At 48.9% G+C, this 18,634-nt stretch overlaps 1 protein-coding gene across 1 annotated transcript in view; it reads right to left on the minus strand.

Annotated features, from left to right (window-relative positions):
- Positions 1–18,634, minus strand: part of ZBTB7C (zinc finger and BTB domain containing 7C) — a 290,645-nt gene that overhangs the window by 138,133 nt on the left and 133,878 nt on the right. The window contains exon 2 of the mRNA XM_082667995.1: positions 2,654–2,715. The gene's annotated coding sequence lies outside the window, so the exon portion shown is untranslated. The remainder of the gene's footprint in view (positions 1–2,653; positions 2,716–18,634) is intronic.

Here is an 18,634-nt window from a genome sequence, read left to right on the forward strand (position 1 = left end):
AATTTGCAATTCTTATATCAATTGTTTATATAGTCACTCTAAGGAGTTTGGAAATGTTTATAAAGGTTTTATGCCTTTTGAACATTCCACTGAGAGCTGACTTGGTGAACTGCTCTCTCTCCAAATAAAAGGTACATTTCAGCTCAACCTGTTCTGGAAAAGACTCAGTCTTACTGATTGATTCTTGAGGACCAAGTAGGTGGTGCCTTACTGTACTGCAATCAGACTCACCAAAACTTTGAAATCTAAACCACACCATTGTCAATATGTGTAGACTATCATCGGCAAGTAACCCCAAATCTGGGTAATATTGGTTGTCACCAGGGGAGGAGCTGGACTGCTTGCAGACAGAGGTGGGAAGGAGATTTTTCACAGTACACTTTTTGGTACTGTTGCATGTAGGGCCATGGAACCGTATTACCTATTAAGAATAAAATTATACTTTTGAAAAGCACATAGTTATTTCAGTGAAGACAGACTTTGACACCATTGATTTCTGTTTTAATGCCTATACTCTTAAAATGCAATGAAAATTACTGCCAGGTTAGGTGAAAACTACATTTGGCTGTCTTCACAGCAGTGATGCTCATGGCAGGGTAGTGAATGTGACCAATGCCCCACTCGGACCCTTTTTCCTGCTGGGCACCCAGCCAAGGAGAGACCTGCCTTGACACATCTTTGCTCAGCTCCTCCTTCCTGACCCTGCTTCCCTCTCCCTTACAAGCTTTCCCTAGTGCTCTCTTCTGCTACATCATGTGCACCTGAATCCTTGTCTCAGGCTCTGCTTCTAGGGAACCCAACCTAAATCAGTCACCAATGGCTCCAAGTGCAGCCCTCCTGCATCTTTCCAGAGGATTATCCCTGGTGATAGAAGCACACATGAGCCTTTGTCTTTGAGGGCAGAACCATAACCATTTTCCTGCCCAGTCAAAACCACCAGTCTGATATCATACATCCCATGAAAGGCTGCACAGCAAAACGGTGACCATCCAAAACAGAGTTCCCACAGCCAGACCCGGTGGGGCCGCACAGCACTCTCCTTCCCCAGGACGAACGAGAAGGGGGCAGGGGCAGACCCAGAAGGCCTGCTCCCTAATCAGACATCTAGTGACGTGCAGTGGCAAGTCAGTGTGAACATCAGCTCTACCAGCTGAGCAAACTCGAACAAAATATTTAACTACTGCGAGCTTCGGTTTCCTCATCTGCAAAACGGCACTACCTGACGGAGGCTTGGTGAGGCTCAGATGAGGCAATACAGTCAAGCGTGCTGCAAACGGCAAGGCTACATAAATACTGGATGTTGTTCCTGACATTTAGAACAAGCAAGCTTCTCCTGCTTGCTCGGAACTAATAATTAATTAACCTTTGTTAAATAAATAAACCCCAGCTGCTCCTCATACTGGGCATAGTACCTTGAGCTCCCTGTGTGAAAAGCAGCTCCAGGGAAAAGCAAGTGGACGTGGGGAGCACTGTCCTGGTGGCTGTCCACCTGGAGCTTAGGGTATGTCTCCACCGCTGATCTCAAGATCCTTGGTTGCAGCTATCTGGAGAAGGCTGTATCTCTCCCTGTCTCTCTCTCTCTCTCTTTCTCTCACTGAGATACAAGGAGTACGCCCAATGTGAATTTCCTGTTATCTATCCAGTGTATACATTAATCTCAAATACAACCTCAAACTTGTTGAAAAATCCATATGGCCATTTTCACATAATGAGTCATAAACTGGCAGAAACTTAATTTTACTTACATAGATGAGGGACACTTTACTCCATCGTGATTCTTTGTGGAATTCATGAAGCCATTTCAAGCCCTGTACCATCTGGCCCTGCCCAGTGTCACCAGTGTTTCCTCCCTTCCCTCATTAGACCCATGTCTATGACATCCTCCATGTGAGCCATTGGGTGTTCCCATCCTGGCACCTGTGCCTTGTTCTCTTCCCCCTGGAACAGCCTCCCTCCTCCATCAGCCCTGCTCGCGTCTCTTTCCCCAGGAAGCCTTCCCTAACCACTCTCACCACCAGCATTTCTGCCTGTGCAATCCGGGCCACAGCAGGACGTATGCCCTCTCATAAAGTTCTCTCATGGTCTCATGTGCAGATGTCTTCTCTTCCCACACTGGACTGACAGCTCCTCCAAAACAGAGCCTGAACCTGATGCTTCTTTTGTAGTGCCAGGTGCCTGGTGAATTCATAATATTCTCCGATTGAGTCATGGATTGGGTCATAGGATTGCTCTTAGTTTAACACACTGTTAAATGGCCTATATGAGAATCTACTGTTCTAAATAAGGTCACCCTAGCAGCAAACCTGGAACTGTACAAACTGTCTGTGGCCCCAGTGTTAAAAAAAAAGTGCACATCCTCCTCATACCAGAGGAGTCCTGCTTTCCTCACACACCAGTCAACCACAAGGGAGCGACTCTCTTTAGTGAGCCAGTGGGTACACCCTCCACTCAGAGGGCAGAGCCAGGGTTCAAACCATGCACCTTCACAGCCTTACACCTCTGGGTCCAGCCCCACCCAGCCAGAGGCACCTTCCAGAAGAACCAAAAGCCCGACTCCATCAAGGTCATGCTCCCTGCCCCAAACAGGGAAACCCACCCACTTCCCAGGAACATTGTCAAACCACAGACCTAAGAAAGCAAAATTCAGACTCACAAGCAACGACGCCTTCTTCTTGAATTTCAGGCCAGCAGTTTTTCTGCAAACCTGCTCATTTCCTGCAAAGAGAAGAAAGGGATGGAGAAACATATTAGCATCTGCTCTGGGTATCCTTCAGCTGTTTCGTGGCCGACCTCTGGCTTCTGCACCTTCTCTGCATTCTCACTCCCAGCAGCACTCTCCCCTCCCGAGAACAACGTGTGCTTGCTGCGGGGGCGTCCCTGGCAAGATCCCCCCTCCTGCGGCCACGGGTTCAGCCCACGTCGCCTCCCTCCCCCTCCCCAGCGCCATGCCAGTCTCAGATTGACCACTGCCTCCAATTCCCTGAAGGCGCTGGGCTTCTTCCCACTCCGGAGTGAGGCCTCCTCTTCTGTAGCATGGGGTTGCCTAGCAACCCCGCTCGCCAGCTCAGAAGGCCCTCCTAAATTGGACCTCACAGCACAGGGCATCTCCTTGTACAGCTGCTTGAATCTTAACAATCTGGTTCTGAATAATAACACAATGGTAATTGCATGCATGGGCCCCAAACTACATTTAAATAATGTTCAAGAGCTGACACAAACCAACAGAGGCCAGAAAATGCATTTCAGAGGTCGACTGTAAGGCCAGGCAGGACATTCGGTGAGGGAGGGAGTTGACACCAAAGACTTGAGTTAATGACAATGCCAACCTGAACTGTGAGTTCTCCTGCCTTTCTGCCTGAGCATGCCATCACTTTAATGTGTTTTAGGTGAGTCTGGGATCTGTAGAGCCAATTAATGTCCACAGGTAGTGATGCTTCAAGACAGGACGCCCCTTAGCTCTGCAGCAGCGTATTGAGATTTCTGGAGGGGGTGGGGGTGGTGAGGATACAGGACGAGAAGGGAGAACCGTGCCTGAGTGATTTCCCTTGGCTTTTACAATCGTGGCTAAATACATTTTAGGAGGTAAGAGAAAGAACCTACCAAGCAAGAGTGCAAAGCACTTGCTACCTCAGCGAGAGACAAATTCAACATGACTGATGTGTTTCAGGATAAGAAGTGAAGGCGAAGAGGCCTTGACACTGGCTAGCACGCAGACTGAAGCAGCTTAGGCCACGTGCACAGAGTCTAGCCTTCAATCTGTGTCCCTGGCAGAGGGTAATGAAGAGCTCTGCTCAAGGCAGGAGTCCTCACATGCGGGGAGCGGCAAGCTGGCAATCTGCTCCTCGTGGAGTGATAGCAGCGAGGGCCAGCTGATCACCCCTGATAATTTGAAAGGCTGAAGCACCTTTTTTTAAAAGCTCAAAATCGTCCTGCAAGGGACTTAAACAGATATTCACACACCCATGTTCATAGCAGCATTACTCACAGTAGGCAGGAGATGGGAGCAACCCAAGTGTCCACGGGATGAATAGGTAAACAAAATGTGGTCTATGCATGTGATGGAATGTTATTCAGCCTTAAAAAGGAAGGAGATTCTGACATATCCTACAACATGGATGAACCTGAGGACATTACGCTAAGTGAAATAAGCCAGCCAGAAAAGGACAAATGCTGTATGATTCCACTTATATGGGTATCTAGGGTAGTCAGATTCATGGAGACAGAAAGTAGAATAGAGAGGTTACTGGGAGCTGGGGAGAGGGGCGGGAATGGGGAGTTCATGTTTAATTTTGGGAAGAGGAAAAGTTCTAGAGATGGATGGTGGCAATGGTTGTGCAACAACGTGAATACACTTAATGTCACTAACCTGTACACTTAAAAATGGTTAACATGGTAAATGTTATGTTATGTATACTTTACCACAATTTTTAAAAAATCCTCCTGCAGTAACAGTACAACATACACAGCATTTCTCTACAAGACTTTTGTCCACTTCATCTTGGAAGTCAAAATAGCCTGTGTTGTTCACAAGCTCAGACAGGGAGACTGTCACCAGGACTCAAGGGCAAACTAGGCAGTGTGACTCTGGGCCAGGGAACCCATGGCTTGTAAGCATGGTGTTCCTGCAACGTAGTCACAGATGGAGGTGTCTGAGCATAAGGAACAGGGTCTTCTTGTGACCACTTCCTGGAGTCCAAATACCATCACCCCCCAGAGTGGGGCCTCCTTCCACCCAGGAGTCCCAACCCCTATGCCCCGTGCCTGCTTCCTCCCCGAGGCACGTGGACTCATTCTTATCCTTGCTCCCTGACTAGAAAGCCCTTTCCTGGGGCCTCCACCTGACCTAATCCTACTCTTTCTAGTGGATCTACGTCAAATTCCACCTCCTCCAACCAGCCTTCCAGAACCTCCCACCTCTGCTTTCTCCGAACGTCACACAGCAGAATCAAGTACTTGCTTGGGAACTATCCTATCCTGTCAGGAAGGTTTGTCTCTCCCCCCAAATCTCCGAAAGGAGCCTTGGACAGAGATTGTCACGAACATTTTTTGTCTGCCACGGGCTCTGAGCACACGGTGGGCTGTTCCCTGGAGGCTCTGGGAAGGACAACAGGCCTTGCCTCCTTTGTCAGGAAATCCGGCCACAGCTCCCCTGCCTAGGCTACATAGCACGTCTGCTGGCTGCACAGCCCTCGAGCTAAATATTCCAGGCGGGCGTGCAAGTCCCTCCAGCCACTTAGAGGTGTAACTCGATGTGTGCAACAAACAATTGAGCATGTACAGACTTTATTAATTTGGAAAGGTCATTAGAGCCAACAGCTTCCCCAAGTTGAGAGTGAATGAATAGCACGGATAAGTTTTTTCAGTGTCCTGATTTTTTTCTTGGAACGTGCTCTAAGCCTCAAAAAATAATGGTATAAGGGAAAAAAGGGGGAAAAAAAATCCAGGCTTGCGAGACAAGGGGAGTCGACAGGAGCTCTGGACAAGCCTCTTTCCCTCTCTGAGCCTTAGTCTTCTCATCTGCAAGTTGAGGGAGTGATTGCTAAGGTCACTTTAAACTTAAAAAGTAAGTAAATAGGGCTTCCCTGGTGGCGCAGTGGTTGAGAGTGCGCCTGCCGATGCGGGGGACACGGGTTCGTGCCCCGGTCTGGGAAGATCCCACATGCCACGGAGCGGCTGAGCCCGTGAGCCGTGGCCGTTGAGCCTGCGCGTCCGGAGCCTGTGCTCCGCAACGGGAGAGGCCACAACAGTGAGAGGCCCGCCTACCGAAAAAAAAAAAAAAGTAAGTAAATAAAATTATGATTCTAGGTGAGAATGTGAAGTTAGCAAATTTACAAGCTAATAGTTACCCACCCCACACCCCATCATCCTCCCAGGTGTTGGGTACCACTTCACCTCTGGAGAGATAAGTTTCCAGTTCATGGCCCCTCAGCCAGGAAAAGGTCCTTAATGATTTCAGGTGCCTTCCCAGACCCTGACCTGGGGGGTCTCAAACCCAACAATCTGGCTGCCTTGCTCTCATTAAGGAACACTCCAGACTAATGACTTGTTTTCTTGAATCTCCAGGAATGGCTGGAAATGGGCCAAAGGGCATCACCCCGACTCCATCTCCACAGCCCTTGGCTCCAGGACCAGCCGGTGCTATCTGTCAAGGGCCAGGCCTCTGCACGGCACACGCTCGTGGTTCTCCCCAAGGAGAGAAGGAAGCAGCGGTCAAGGAGCAGAGGGTTCTGGCTCCAGCCTGATGACACAGGGAGAAACAGTTGGCCCTTGACCAGGCTGTGCAATCCGACATCCCTCCCTTTCTCCATCCTCATGCCCTCTTCTCTCCTCCCTGAGTGTACAGACACCGGGAATGTGGGAGGCCCACATCTGTCTGCAAATGTGTGGCCACAAACACCCATGCCCTTTGCTCTGATTGCTCTTAGCTTTCAGTAGCAATAGGAAGACTAACTGAACCGGAACTGTATGACCAACAGCCTAACACTCATATTAACTAATATTAGCATTAATATTAGTTAATATTAGCTAACATTTGCGTGACGCTTTTTTTTTTTTTTGGTACGCGGGCCTCTCAACTGTTGTGGCCTCTTCCGCTGCGGAGCACAGGCTCCGGACGCGCAGGCTCAGCGGCCATGGCTCACGGGCCCAGCCGCTCCACGGCATGTGGGATCTTCCCGGACCCGGGCACGAACCCGTGTCCCCCGAATCGGCAGGCGGACTCTCAACCACTGCGCCACCAGGGAAGCCCTGCGTGACGCTTTATAATTTAAAAAAATATTTTCCCACAACCTGTCAGGCAGGTGGGATAGATTTAACCCATTTAGTGAGCATCTGCAGTATCCCAGGGTCTTTGCTACCTGCTGGGAATGCACACATGGAAAGGTGTGGTTCCTGCCTGCAGACTCCCTCCAGGCCGGTTTATAGTCAGGAAGATGGCGGCATAGAGAAGCTGAGTGATGTTCTCAGAAGCATCCAACTTTCAAGCATCCCTGCTCAAACCAAGTCCTCAGACTCAGAACCTTTTCCAGCTGTTCCTGTGAGGTCTGTGAGTTTCGTAGAAAATTTAGCCTGTATGACGTCAACCAGAAGGGCCCAGCCAGAGGGTAGCATGGTTTGGGGACTGTGAAAGTCTATGCCCAGAATGAAACAGTGCCTGCGGATTAGGCCATGTTTGGTCCTGGAAACCCCAGAGGGACAGGTCCTGGGCTGGGAGCAGGTCAGAGCCTGCTGCACACGTGACCTTGGCCCCTTGTGGTCTTTCTGCTCATCGATAAAGACCCCTCTTCTCATCAGCCACCTTTGTAGAGACGCTGCCTTGAGAACTGATGCAAATTCATGAAATCTTTTTCTTTATTTTTTTAATCTGCACTAACCTCTCTCTTCTAGGAACGGCCACAGCAGTTACAATCAACATGTTATACAAAATTGGTATTGTTCTTTTCAGGGTCTCTAATGGCTTTTTGAAAAAAATTAAATGCCCATGCTGGAGGAACCCGACAATCCCTCACTTTACAGCCAGGGCACCCAAGTCCAGCGAGGACTCGCCTCAAGTCATACCAAAGACAAGCAGAACCGGAACGTGGGTCCCAGACTCCCAGCCCGGGGCCTGAACACACTCACCCTACAGTGGTGGGAGGGGAGGTTCAGGCTGTGCCCTGCTTACCTTGGTCCCCACAGAAGCTGTCAGCAAGCATGAGTGGCTAGAAGGAAGGCTGTCTGATGCTGGATGGTGGCAGGCAGATTACAGCCTCCCCCCACCGCACACCCACCCCTGCGCCCCCAGGAATGATACTGAAGGGACCGGCTCTGCCTCAGAGGGAGGGGCAGAGGCCATGAGAGGTGCCCTCAGGGGACAGTGAGGTCATGGTCTCTGCTGCAGGGTCTTGCAGCTCCCAGGAGGCCATAATGCCTTGTGGGTTAGATCCAGACTGCCCCTGCCATTGACCAGCCGTGTGACCTTGGACAAATAACTTAACTTCTCTCTGCTTTAGATTTTCACCAGCAAAACGGTTAGAATAACGGCATTGACCTCCTATCTCCCAGGATTGAAGCAGGGATGAAATGAGAACATGGAGGGAGACACCTGGCACAGGGCCCAGCACCTGTATGTTCTCAGGTGAGGGCGGCAAGACCAGTCTCCCTGGGAGGTCAGCTCCATGGGGGGATGCTGACAGCTGTGCTCACTGCTAAGTCCCCAGCGCCTAGCGCTTGCGAGAGCGGCTCAGGAATGAGAGTTGACTGCGCTCCCGTGAAAAGTGCTGCCCGGCACCTAGTGAGGAGAGGCCTGCAGTGATGAGCCGTTACTGAGGGTGGGTCAGCTGAGGGTCTGTGGTGACAGGGAGGCAGTGGCTTCTCTTCCCAGGATCCTTCAGAGGCTGCGTTGCATAGGTTGCAGTTTGGTTTTTCCGCTGATATTAAAATCAACCAACCCGAGGTCAAAAAATGGCACAGACACTTTGGAAGACAGTTTGTCTAGTCTTTACGGGACTAGACATGCTCTTACCATAGGGTCCAGCAAGCGCACTTAGGTATTTACCGAAGGGAGCTGAAAACTATGTCTGCACAAAAATCCGCACACAGATGTTGATGGCAACTTTATTCATAACTGCCAAGCATGGGAGCCACCAAGACGTCCTTCAGTAGGTGAATGGACAAATAAACAAATAACTAAATATGCACACGATGGAATATTATTCAGTGCTGAAAAGAAATGAGCTGTCAAGTCATGAAGACATGGAGCAATCTTATACGTGTATCACTAAGTGAAAGAAGCCAATCTGGGAAGGCTACATACTGTGTGATTCCAACTGTATGATCTTCTGGAAGAGGCCAAACTATGGAGATAGAAAGAAGATCAGTGGTTGCCAAGGGTCAATGGAGAGGGAGGGATGAACAGGCAGAGCACAGAGGATTTTGGGGGCAGGGAAACTATTCTGTATGATACTGTAATGGTAGATACATGGCTTTACACATTTGTCAAAACCCATAAAACTGTACAACACAAAGAATGAACTCTAACGTAAACTATGGACTTTAGTTAATAGTGATATATCAATAGATTAACAGATGCACACTACCATATATAAAACAGATAAACAACAAGGATTTACTGTACAGCACAGGGAACTATATTCAATACCTCGTAATGAACTATAATGGAACAGAATTGAAAAAAAAGTATATAGATATATACATATATGTATGTATAACCGAATCACTTTTCTGTATACCTGAAACTAACACAATGTTGTAAATCTACTAGATTTCAATAAAAAAATAATGTATCAGTTCATCGATTATAACAAATGCACCACACTAATGCAAGATATTAATAATAGGAGACACTCGGAGGGAGGGGAAGGAGAGGAGATATATGGGAACTCTCGGTACTTTCTGCTCAATTTCTCTATAAACCTGAAAGTGCTCTTAAAAATAGTCTATTAATTAAAAACAACAACTGACCCCAAAACACAGCACTCAGGGCCAGTTAGTACCCGGGCCATCACTGAGCCCCGCTGGGCGGCCACGTCCCATGCGGGGGACTTGGAGGAAGGTCCAGAGACCAGCATGATCCTTCCAACTTGAAGCACAACTGCATCCGACCAAAATGTTAGAGACCGTGTGGGAAAGCCAAGTGGGGAGGCCAGCACGACCCCCAGCTGGTGAGGCAAACAGCCGTGCACCCCAGCAACCGGAACACCTCTGGCTACCGGGCAGTGACTCAGCCATAACTCATCCTTCCCCAGCACATGGCCTGTGCCAGGCTCACCGCCACTGCCTTCCGGAGGGGGGTCAGAAAGAGACCCAGCCCATGCCCGCAAGCCAGACTCCACCCAGCCTTTTTCTGTTCCTTCCACCCCCAACACCAGATATAGCAGGTGCTCAATAAACATTTATTGAATTAGTGATTAATTGTATGCCTCTTTATTTACCCACTAAAGGAAAGAATCTGCTTGTAAGCCTCCCTAACCCCCCAGCAAAGTATTTGCTAAACAGAATGAACAGCAGCACCGCCAAGCCTTGGGGGAGAACTTGTGTTTGGTCCTGAGGCCACTTTCCCAGCCATGAGAGCACATGTCAGAGGGCTCCCAGCCCCCAGACACACCCATACACGATGTGCTGAAGAGCAGTAGGGTGGCCCTCAGCCCCAGGGGCATCTTCGGGAAATCCATGAACTGACGTCCAGGTCATCACACCTAGCCCGGCAGGGCACCAGGCCAGTTTCCAGTTTGGTCTGCTTTGACTGAGAGAGAAGGAGAGAGAGAGAGAAGGAGAGAGAGAGAGAGAGAGACAGAGAGAGAGAGCGAGAGAGAGCGAGAGCGAGAGTGTTTGTCACTGGAGAACAGTGTCTTCCAAGGCAACCAAATCTTCTTCATTGCTTTGGGGGTGATGGCCCCTTGGAGGTCTGAATTTCTGTCACCTTGGCCTAGAATCTTAAAATAGCCTGAGAAGGAGAAAGGGCTGAGCCCAAAGCCAAAGCCAAAGCTGGGGCCTGGGCCTGGGAGTGGGGAGCAGAAGAGCCCATCCAAGGAACAAAGGCCTAATCTCTCTGCTCAGGCTGCCCAGCACAGGCCCAAGTGCTCAGTCACACACGTTTTATTTTCTCTGGCCTCAGGGAAGTATTCCTGGGCTGAGCAAATCTGAGCACGGGCTCCAGCAGATATTGGCCTGGAGGAGCTGAGGGGGAGGGTAATGGCTGCCCAGACCCCCGCCCCCCCCCAGCTGCCCCCTGGCCGAACCGCCAGGGTAGGAAGGGGGAGGGCGCCCACTGTGGGGGTCCTTCCCACTGCTCTCTGGCTGGTGAGACGGGATGGTTAATGCTCACTAGAACATGGATGGGCACAGGGGGGTGACAAAGAATATTCGGGGTTGTAATATTGAATAACAGTTCAAATCTGGGGGAAGAAAGGTTTCTTTCCATAACATAAAGCCTTCATGTCTCCAGGGCTCATGGTGGAAGCATCTCAGTGGCAGCGGCGTTCGTCCCCTGCAAGGGCAAGGGGAGGAAGGGGGTCTCATGGGTTTAACAAGAAGGTTCTCTGTGCCTGATTTCATTGGCTGATGGTGTTTGGGGAGACGGGTGCTGCCGACGTTGCCGGCTTGGCTCTGCTGCCCAGTGGGGCTGGGATTTTCAGGCTGGTGTGGGCACGTGTTGGGAGGGGAAACCAGAGGGCGCTGGGAGGGAGGCTGGCAATGGTGGCATTCGGAGCTCCAGACGGTGAAAACAGGAGGCAGGCCTGCTCTGCCTTCAGTGATGACAGGGCTCCCCTTGGCGGCTTTTCCTGCCTGTGTGGGTCTTGCCCTTGTCCTATTCCTGGTGCCCTGAGTCCTATCACTCCCACTCCTCCCTTTATCTAAACCTGCTTTCCAGAAAGTTCTAGCTCACCTGGTGTCCAGTGTGACGGGAATCATTAGTGCTAGGCTTTCTTTCTCTCAGAGATAAGTGTTTCCAGCCCCCTCTCAGGTGGAAGGAAAAAAAACTGGTCCCCTGGGAAAGGGATTTATTTTGCTTTTTATTTTTAAACTCCACTGTTTACTCAGCAACCCAATGATGTGGAAGACAAATCTGCGAGTGACATACAAGTAAGTAAGACCCAGGCAGTGTGGATGGTGTAAAGGGTGTTTGGAAAGGGGACGGGCGACCCCACAGCAGAAGGGGAGCGCCCGGCCAAGGCTGCCTCCGAAGCTGTCCCCTGTGGCCGCTGCCCCTTCTCTCCCTGGGACTGTATCACTCCCCTCAATGTGGATACTACCTTTCATTGTCCAAACAAGGCCACTTTTGAGAGTGAAAGGGGAACTGATGATAGTTACCTGGGGACCTCAGTCATAACGTGGCTGCCCCAGGCCAACCAGGATGTGTCCCTCCAGCAGTGTCACCCAATCTTTGGCGCCTGGGAGAATCCAGTCGGAGCTCTTCCCTGGAACTTCCATCATATGAGTTAGGAAAGAGCTGTCTGCCTCAATCAACCAGCTTCCCCTCCAGAAATGATCCTGAGAGAGGCCACCAGGCATATCAGGGCCCACCGGAAGCACTACTTGCATCCGTGTGAAGTATAGAACCCGTCCTGGCTGCCCTGCGCACCTTCAGGGCTCACCCTCTCATTTCCCGCCAGATCCCCCCGGCTGTCACCTCTTGTAAGAAGTTTGCCTGGCTGCTCCGCCTCCCTCTGCATTTTGTGTATCACGCATCCTAGTCCCTCACGCACGTCGCCATCTCCCCCACCAGCTCATCAGCTCTGGAGGGAGGTGCTATCGTGTGTCACTCATCTTTGGACCCACCCATCCCTACTCCTCCCTGCCCCCTGCCCCCACCCCAGTGCCTTGCTTACAGGAAGTCTCTGATCTAAACTTGTTGGAAATAATTGAGTTGAACTGAACTCCTGTAATTTTCCCTCTAGCACTGGGGACTCAGGGACAGAATCCAGTGTCCTATATAGCCCTTCGGAAGTTCATTGATTCTCCCGCATCAGATTTTCAGGACAAATACTCCTGAATCTCTACGCCCATTGCAGGAGCTTTACTGGTGAAATTTGTGCAATCATGCAGGGTGGTGATTGTTAGGTGGGAGTGTCTGAAATAAAATCCAGAAAGGGTCTCCAGAAGAACTCCATCTTTATAGCTTGGGGAACGTGTGGTTTGGCCAGTGAACCTTGGTGAGAACCTCCCTTCAGCACCTAAAATTATCCCATATCTTGGAAAGATGAGAAGGCAGTCAAGACTAAGTGCAGGAGGGTGGTACATGCAGTAAACTCAGGGGGTAATCAGGGAGGGCTTCCTGGGGGCAGCAGACAGTAAGTAGAGACGAAGGATGGGGAGGATATGGAGAGTGGGGACAAAGGACCGTCTAGAAAGGGACACTCTTAGCAGAGATGCAGAGGTGGGAGTGGTCTAGCCTAATCAGGGCGGTGAGTGAGCAGGTATGGCTGGAGCAGTAGACGTGTGCAGAGAAGCAGGAGATGCAGCCGTGAGGGCAGATAAAGAACCCAAATGCCAGCTGCCTCTGGGCTTGAGACTCAGGTGTGGAATCACCCTGCTCCCTGTTGTCTGGGGAAGAATGGGGAGCAGTGCAGGCTGGACTAGAACTTATTGCTCCAGTCGCCGGGTAACATCTGGGAGGGAGCAGAGGGACTGGCCCAGGCTGAAGCCATCCCGAACTTCTTCCCTGCTTCTCCTTGGCTTCTCCCAATTCTGCAGCTCTGGGAAACCTAGCCAATTAAGCATCTGTGGCCCCAAAGTGTAATCTCGCTCTGCATACCAGCCTGTGATTCACAGCGAGGGTGGGGTGGGGGCGGAGGGAGTGTCCAGGAGCTGAAGCCCACCGCAAACAAGCTATGGTAGAAGCCCTCTTAGCTGAGATGATTAGTCAGTGAATTGAGACATTTTAACACCTACTGTATGTTGGTACATTCATTCACCAAACTTTGGATGTAAAGCCAAGACCTTTCTTTATCTTCACATCTCCTGGATGTAATTGTCCCTACTGTGTTTCGGGCATAAATCACACTCATATGACACTACAATTTCTAGTTATGGTTTTTTAAAATGGAATGAGAAATTAAATACACTTGCAAAATAATCTGAGTGCAAAAGTCTCCCTTGATTTTGTGAATATTTCCCCAAACTTTCCCAGTTGTTTCACCCACATCTAACCCAACAGCATGTTTTTAAATGGACTAGTTTTTTTTGAGTCTTTCCAAAGCTTCACCTGAGTTTTCACTGAAACAATTTTTTCTTCTTCTTTCTTTTTTTCTGGCAATAGGATTTAATTGGTTTGCACAATAATTAAATTTCATAATTACAACAGCAAGTTCCACTGGCATAAACAGGTTTGGGAAGTGAGCCAGCTGCCTCTAAGAAAGCATTCGGCTCAGCTGGTGGGAGAAGACATGGTGGACGTGTTGGACAGCCACCTTCCTGCCCCACGTGTTCCTCCAGCTGTGGGCATCCGTCAGAGGGGATGGAGAGGGCTGGTGAGTTTGGCAAGCTGGTTAACTGAGGCATAGAGAGCGTCTAGTGCTCCCCTTATCAGGACTCAGGTTAAGGACAATTCTCCAGGGACTAATGACCTGGTGCTGCCCCACCCCACCTTGGTCCTCACCTGGTTCCCTTCCTCCCACCTCCACGCCTGTGCTGAGTGGGCCCCACCCCTCCAGATGCTTCTCCCCTCTTCCCCTCCCACACCCCAAATCTCCTCCCATTGCAGCTGTCCAGGAAGGATTTGGCAAACTAAAGCTTCTGCTTTAGTGACAGGCAATGGCCGAAAGTACCCCCTCCCAGTGGTCATGGGAATTTCTTACACAGAGGAGAGTTTCTAATGATGTAATTTCCAGCATCTGTGGTAGGTTGGCTGGGAGATATGTGGAGTCAGGGGACTGTCTAGGAGTCGTCCCTCAATCACACTACCCTGAAATCTTTGATCTTGTCCCACTGAATCACAGTTGTGCACACTTCTCCTAAGAAGAGGGCTTTGCACTCACCTGTCTCTCATTTTTCATGTTCCCACATCCCTTATATGGCGTGGGATGCCCTCCCCCATTTAACCTCCCTTATCAAGTCATTTTCTCTATGTCCAGCCTTCCCTATTTCATGAGCAAAAGTTAACATTTAACTTAAATGCCATCAAACCAACCAACCAACCAACCAATCAAAAGCATTAGCAGGGACGTACATCTCACAAGGAGAAGAAGGAAAATACGTTCCAGAGGAACATATTTGTAGTGGACACTTGCTCCTTTTGAGCCACTCACGATCCTTTCACCCCTCCTCTTGGCAAGAGAACACCAATTTCCTCCCAGATTACCACTCACCCCCCATAGCCAGTGTGTTTCAGGGGTGGGTTATGGTTGGCTTAAGCCAATCAGCTCAGCTCAGCTCCCTGGCCATGGTGACTGGAACAAATTCTATCACATAAGATGTTTGCTGGGGACCTCTTAGGGAGAAGCTCCATTACCAGAGATGTCAAAGGCACATGCAAGGCCTGGGGTTGCTGCAGCCATTTTGTTACTATAAAAGAGTTCCGAGGACAGCACTGAGCTGCGGAAAAATGGAGCTGGAGACCTCATCAAACTATTCCTGAAGATCACCCTGTTTCTGAACTTTACGTTTACCTAGGCCAGTACATTCCATTTAGTGTTTTTTAATTGATTTACTTAAAAAAATTAACACATATACATGGCTTGAAAAAAGCAAAAGTAATAAAAACCCAACGACGAAAACCAGCAGTCCCTGCTCCAGACCTCCCCACAGAGTCCCAATTCCCAAAGATAACCACTCCCAACTATTTTAGCTATTTCTTATGTTCTTTAGTGACATATTTCTAAATAACACACTATATTAGTCACATAGGGCTGTCATAACAAAATACCAATAGACCGGGTGGCCCACACAACACAAATTTATTTCCCACAGTCCTGGAGGCTAGGAAGTCCAAGGTCTAGGTACCAGCCAATTCGCTTTCTGGTGAGAGCCTGCTTCCTGGCTTGCAGACAACCACCTTCTCGCTGTGTCCTCACACAGTCAAGAGTGAGTACTCTGGTGTCTCTTCTTATAAGGATGCTAATCGGGGCTCCAGCCTTATGACTTCATTTAACCTTAGCTACATCCTTACTCCAAATACAGACACCCTGGGTTAGGGATATAACATCTGAACTCTGAGGGGCCGGGGGGACACAATTCAGGTCATAGCACACGCATTATATTACCATTTCTAGAGCTTCCGCTTTTAGGTATTATCTATTAGAGCCCCATAATGGAAGATGAGGTTTCCCATGCCCCCAACCCCACTTCCTCTAAGCCCACATTTCTGTTCTCTATATCCTCCCAACAGAGTGATGCCACCATTTTGGTTAAATCAATTGTCCGTGTTCACACTATTGTCACTGGACGGCTACTGCTCACAGATGAGCCACGTGATATCCTTTCTTGCATAATTTATTTTCTCTAGTGTTCAAAGTGGCTCCGTATGTGCCTAACACTTATTTACACACAAACTGACTACCGGAACTGTTAAAATCCCTCCCCAAACAGTTCAGTGCATTAGGAATCTGTCAGTTCCTTTTTGGTTTTTTCCAGGAGGGATCGCATCCAGACTTCCCCGTGTTCGAACTCCAGTCTGGACCTGAGCCTTCTGCACAGTTGTCACCTAAGACTTCCCCCCCTTGTTTCCTGGATCCCACATTGTATTAGTTTCCGTTGCTGCTGTAACACATTACCACAAACTAAATGGCTTAAAACAACACAAATATATTTACCTTGCAGTTCTGAAATGGGTCTCACCGGGCTAAAATCTAGGTGTTGGCAAGGTCACATTCCTTCTGAAGGCTCTAGGGGAGAAGAGCTTCTAGAGGCTGTCTCCATGTTCAGCTTCCAGAGGGTGATCACATTGCTTGGCATGGCCCCTTCCTTCATCTCCAGAACAAGCGACCTCCCGTACAGCATCACTCTCACCGGCTCCTCTGTCTTTTTCCTTCACTTCTAAGAACCCTTGTGATTACACTGGGCCTAAAGGGATAATCCGGGATCATCTCCCCATCTCAGGGTCAGCTGATTAGCAACTTTCATTCCATCTGCAACCTTAACTCCCTTTTGCTACGTAACCTCACATTTTCACAGGTTCTGGGCATTAGGTTGCAGATATCTTTGGTGGCCCATTACTTTGTCTACTATACACGCCACTCTCCTGCTTCATTGGTACAAGGTGTGTAGGAGGTACCTCCTTTGAGACCATGCCTATACGAACTGACTTTATTCCCTCTCCCTCTTGGTAGTCTGTTTGGCTGTGAATAGAAAGCTAAGGTGGAAACCACCCTCCCTTGGAAGGCTGGGGGCATTATCCCAGTGTCTTCTAGTTTCCAGGGACTCTGCTGGAAAGCCCAATTCTGTTCTGTGCTCCAACTTTTGTATTCAATCTACTTTCTTCCTCTCTGAAAGTGGTATGTATCTTCTCTTTGTCCTTAACATTCTGAAACTCCACAAGGATGGGCCTTGTGGTAGGTCTGTTCCCTCCACTGTGTTCCTCCACAGAGTCTGGAAGCATGTGTCCTTCAGTCCTGAGAACTTTCTCCTATAACTTCTCTGATAATCTCTTCTCCTCAAGTGTCTGTGCTCTCTATTTCTGGGACCCTTACTGCTGACCCTCCTGGACTGAGCGTCTAAATTTCCTCATTTTTTTTCTATCCTAGTTCCTACATTGTTGTCTTCTTTTCCTACTATCTAAAAAAGTCCTTCAACTCACTTTTCAAATCTTCCACTGATTTTTAAATTTCTGCGATTATATGTTTAACTTCTTAGAGTTCTGCCTTATTTTTTGAATGTTCCTTTCTGATAGCCTCCATTCTCATTTTAGGGATGCATTATCCCCTCTTATCTCTCTGAGGACATTAATTATAGTTATTTTGAAGTTTTTTTCTGCTCCTAGACTTGGCTCTAATCCTTTCAGCTCCTTTTTTCTCCCCAGTTTATTTGTTTGCTCTCTCTCTCTCGATCCCACATGTTGGAGGTTTTCTTTTCACAAATGCCAGGTGACCCTTGACCAGCATTTACATTTAACAGCAAGACACTAAAAAGTCAGTGATTTCTCTACGAGGGATTAGGTAGAAATCTGGTCATTTCTTTGAGGGAATGTATACACACACAAACATATATATGTATGTGTAAGTATGTATATACACACAAACATATGTACACATGCCTGCACACACACATGCACTCATGTGTATACACATATACAGGTAAACACATACATATACATATGCACATATACATACACATTCGCACATATTGTATGTGTCGAACTTTTTTCCTCTTGGGCCGATCAGTTTACTTGTAAAGGAAACTTCTAATCACCCCGCTTGGGGGACAGACACTGGGCTGCCAGTATTTTTGGAGCAGAGTAGAGAGGAGCTGCAAGTCTCATGACTTGGGATGTAAACTTTAAATAAATTCTCTCGTTTTGAGTACAGTGTGCAAACTCGCTCTCAGCTGCACACAGTGTCTTAGAGTCCAGAACTTCTCTGAATCATCTCCTTTTGAAAAGAAACTTCTAGTCTTTGACCAAGGTGGAGGGGGAAGTTAGCAGGAGGGGATCTGGGGTCTAAAGATTCTTTATGCAGATTTTCAACCAATTGCCCAGTTTTCAGACCCGTTCCTCACCTCACCTTCAGAAGTATGTGAAACTCCCATTTCTGATCTGTTTGAGGGTTGGCAGGGGTAGGATGAACCTTCTAGAGGCTTCTTCCCACTACCCACACTTGGGTTTCATCTCTCTGCTAAATGAGTAGCCATGCATCCATAGACTTTCCGGCTTCCACAGCTTTGCCGACATCCTTCACCTGCTGGCAGCTCCTCTCCTGTTCTCACTGTCCTTGTGTTTTTGAGCTCTGTCAGTTTCTTTAGTGCCATGGGTGGGGGGATGATTAGAAAGGGGACAGAGATAAATGGATGTGGGCAAGTCATCATGTTTAACCAGAAGTCTCTCCTTGATCTTCGGGCTGCTCTAGGTGGAGTTTCCAGTCCCGTGAAGCAGACTGCATCCTGCCTCATACACAGCAGCACACGCACCCTTCCATAGCCCCTGGCACACACGGCAGCACTGCCCACCCCTGCCTGGGCAGCGTTGCACACTGCCCATTTCAGG

This window comes from Grampus griseus (genome assembly GCF_964374135.1).
Source record: "Grampus griseus genome assembly, chromosome: 12".
Lineage (NCBI taxonomy): Eukaryota > Metazoa > Chordata > Mammalia > Artiodactyla > Delphinidae > Grampus > Grampus griseus.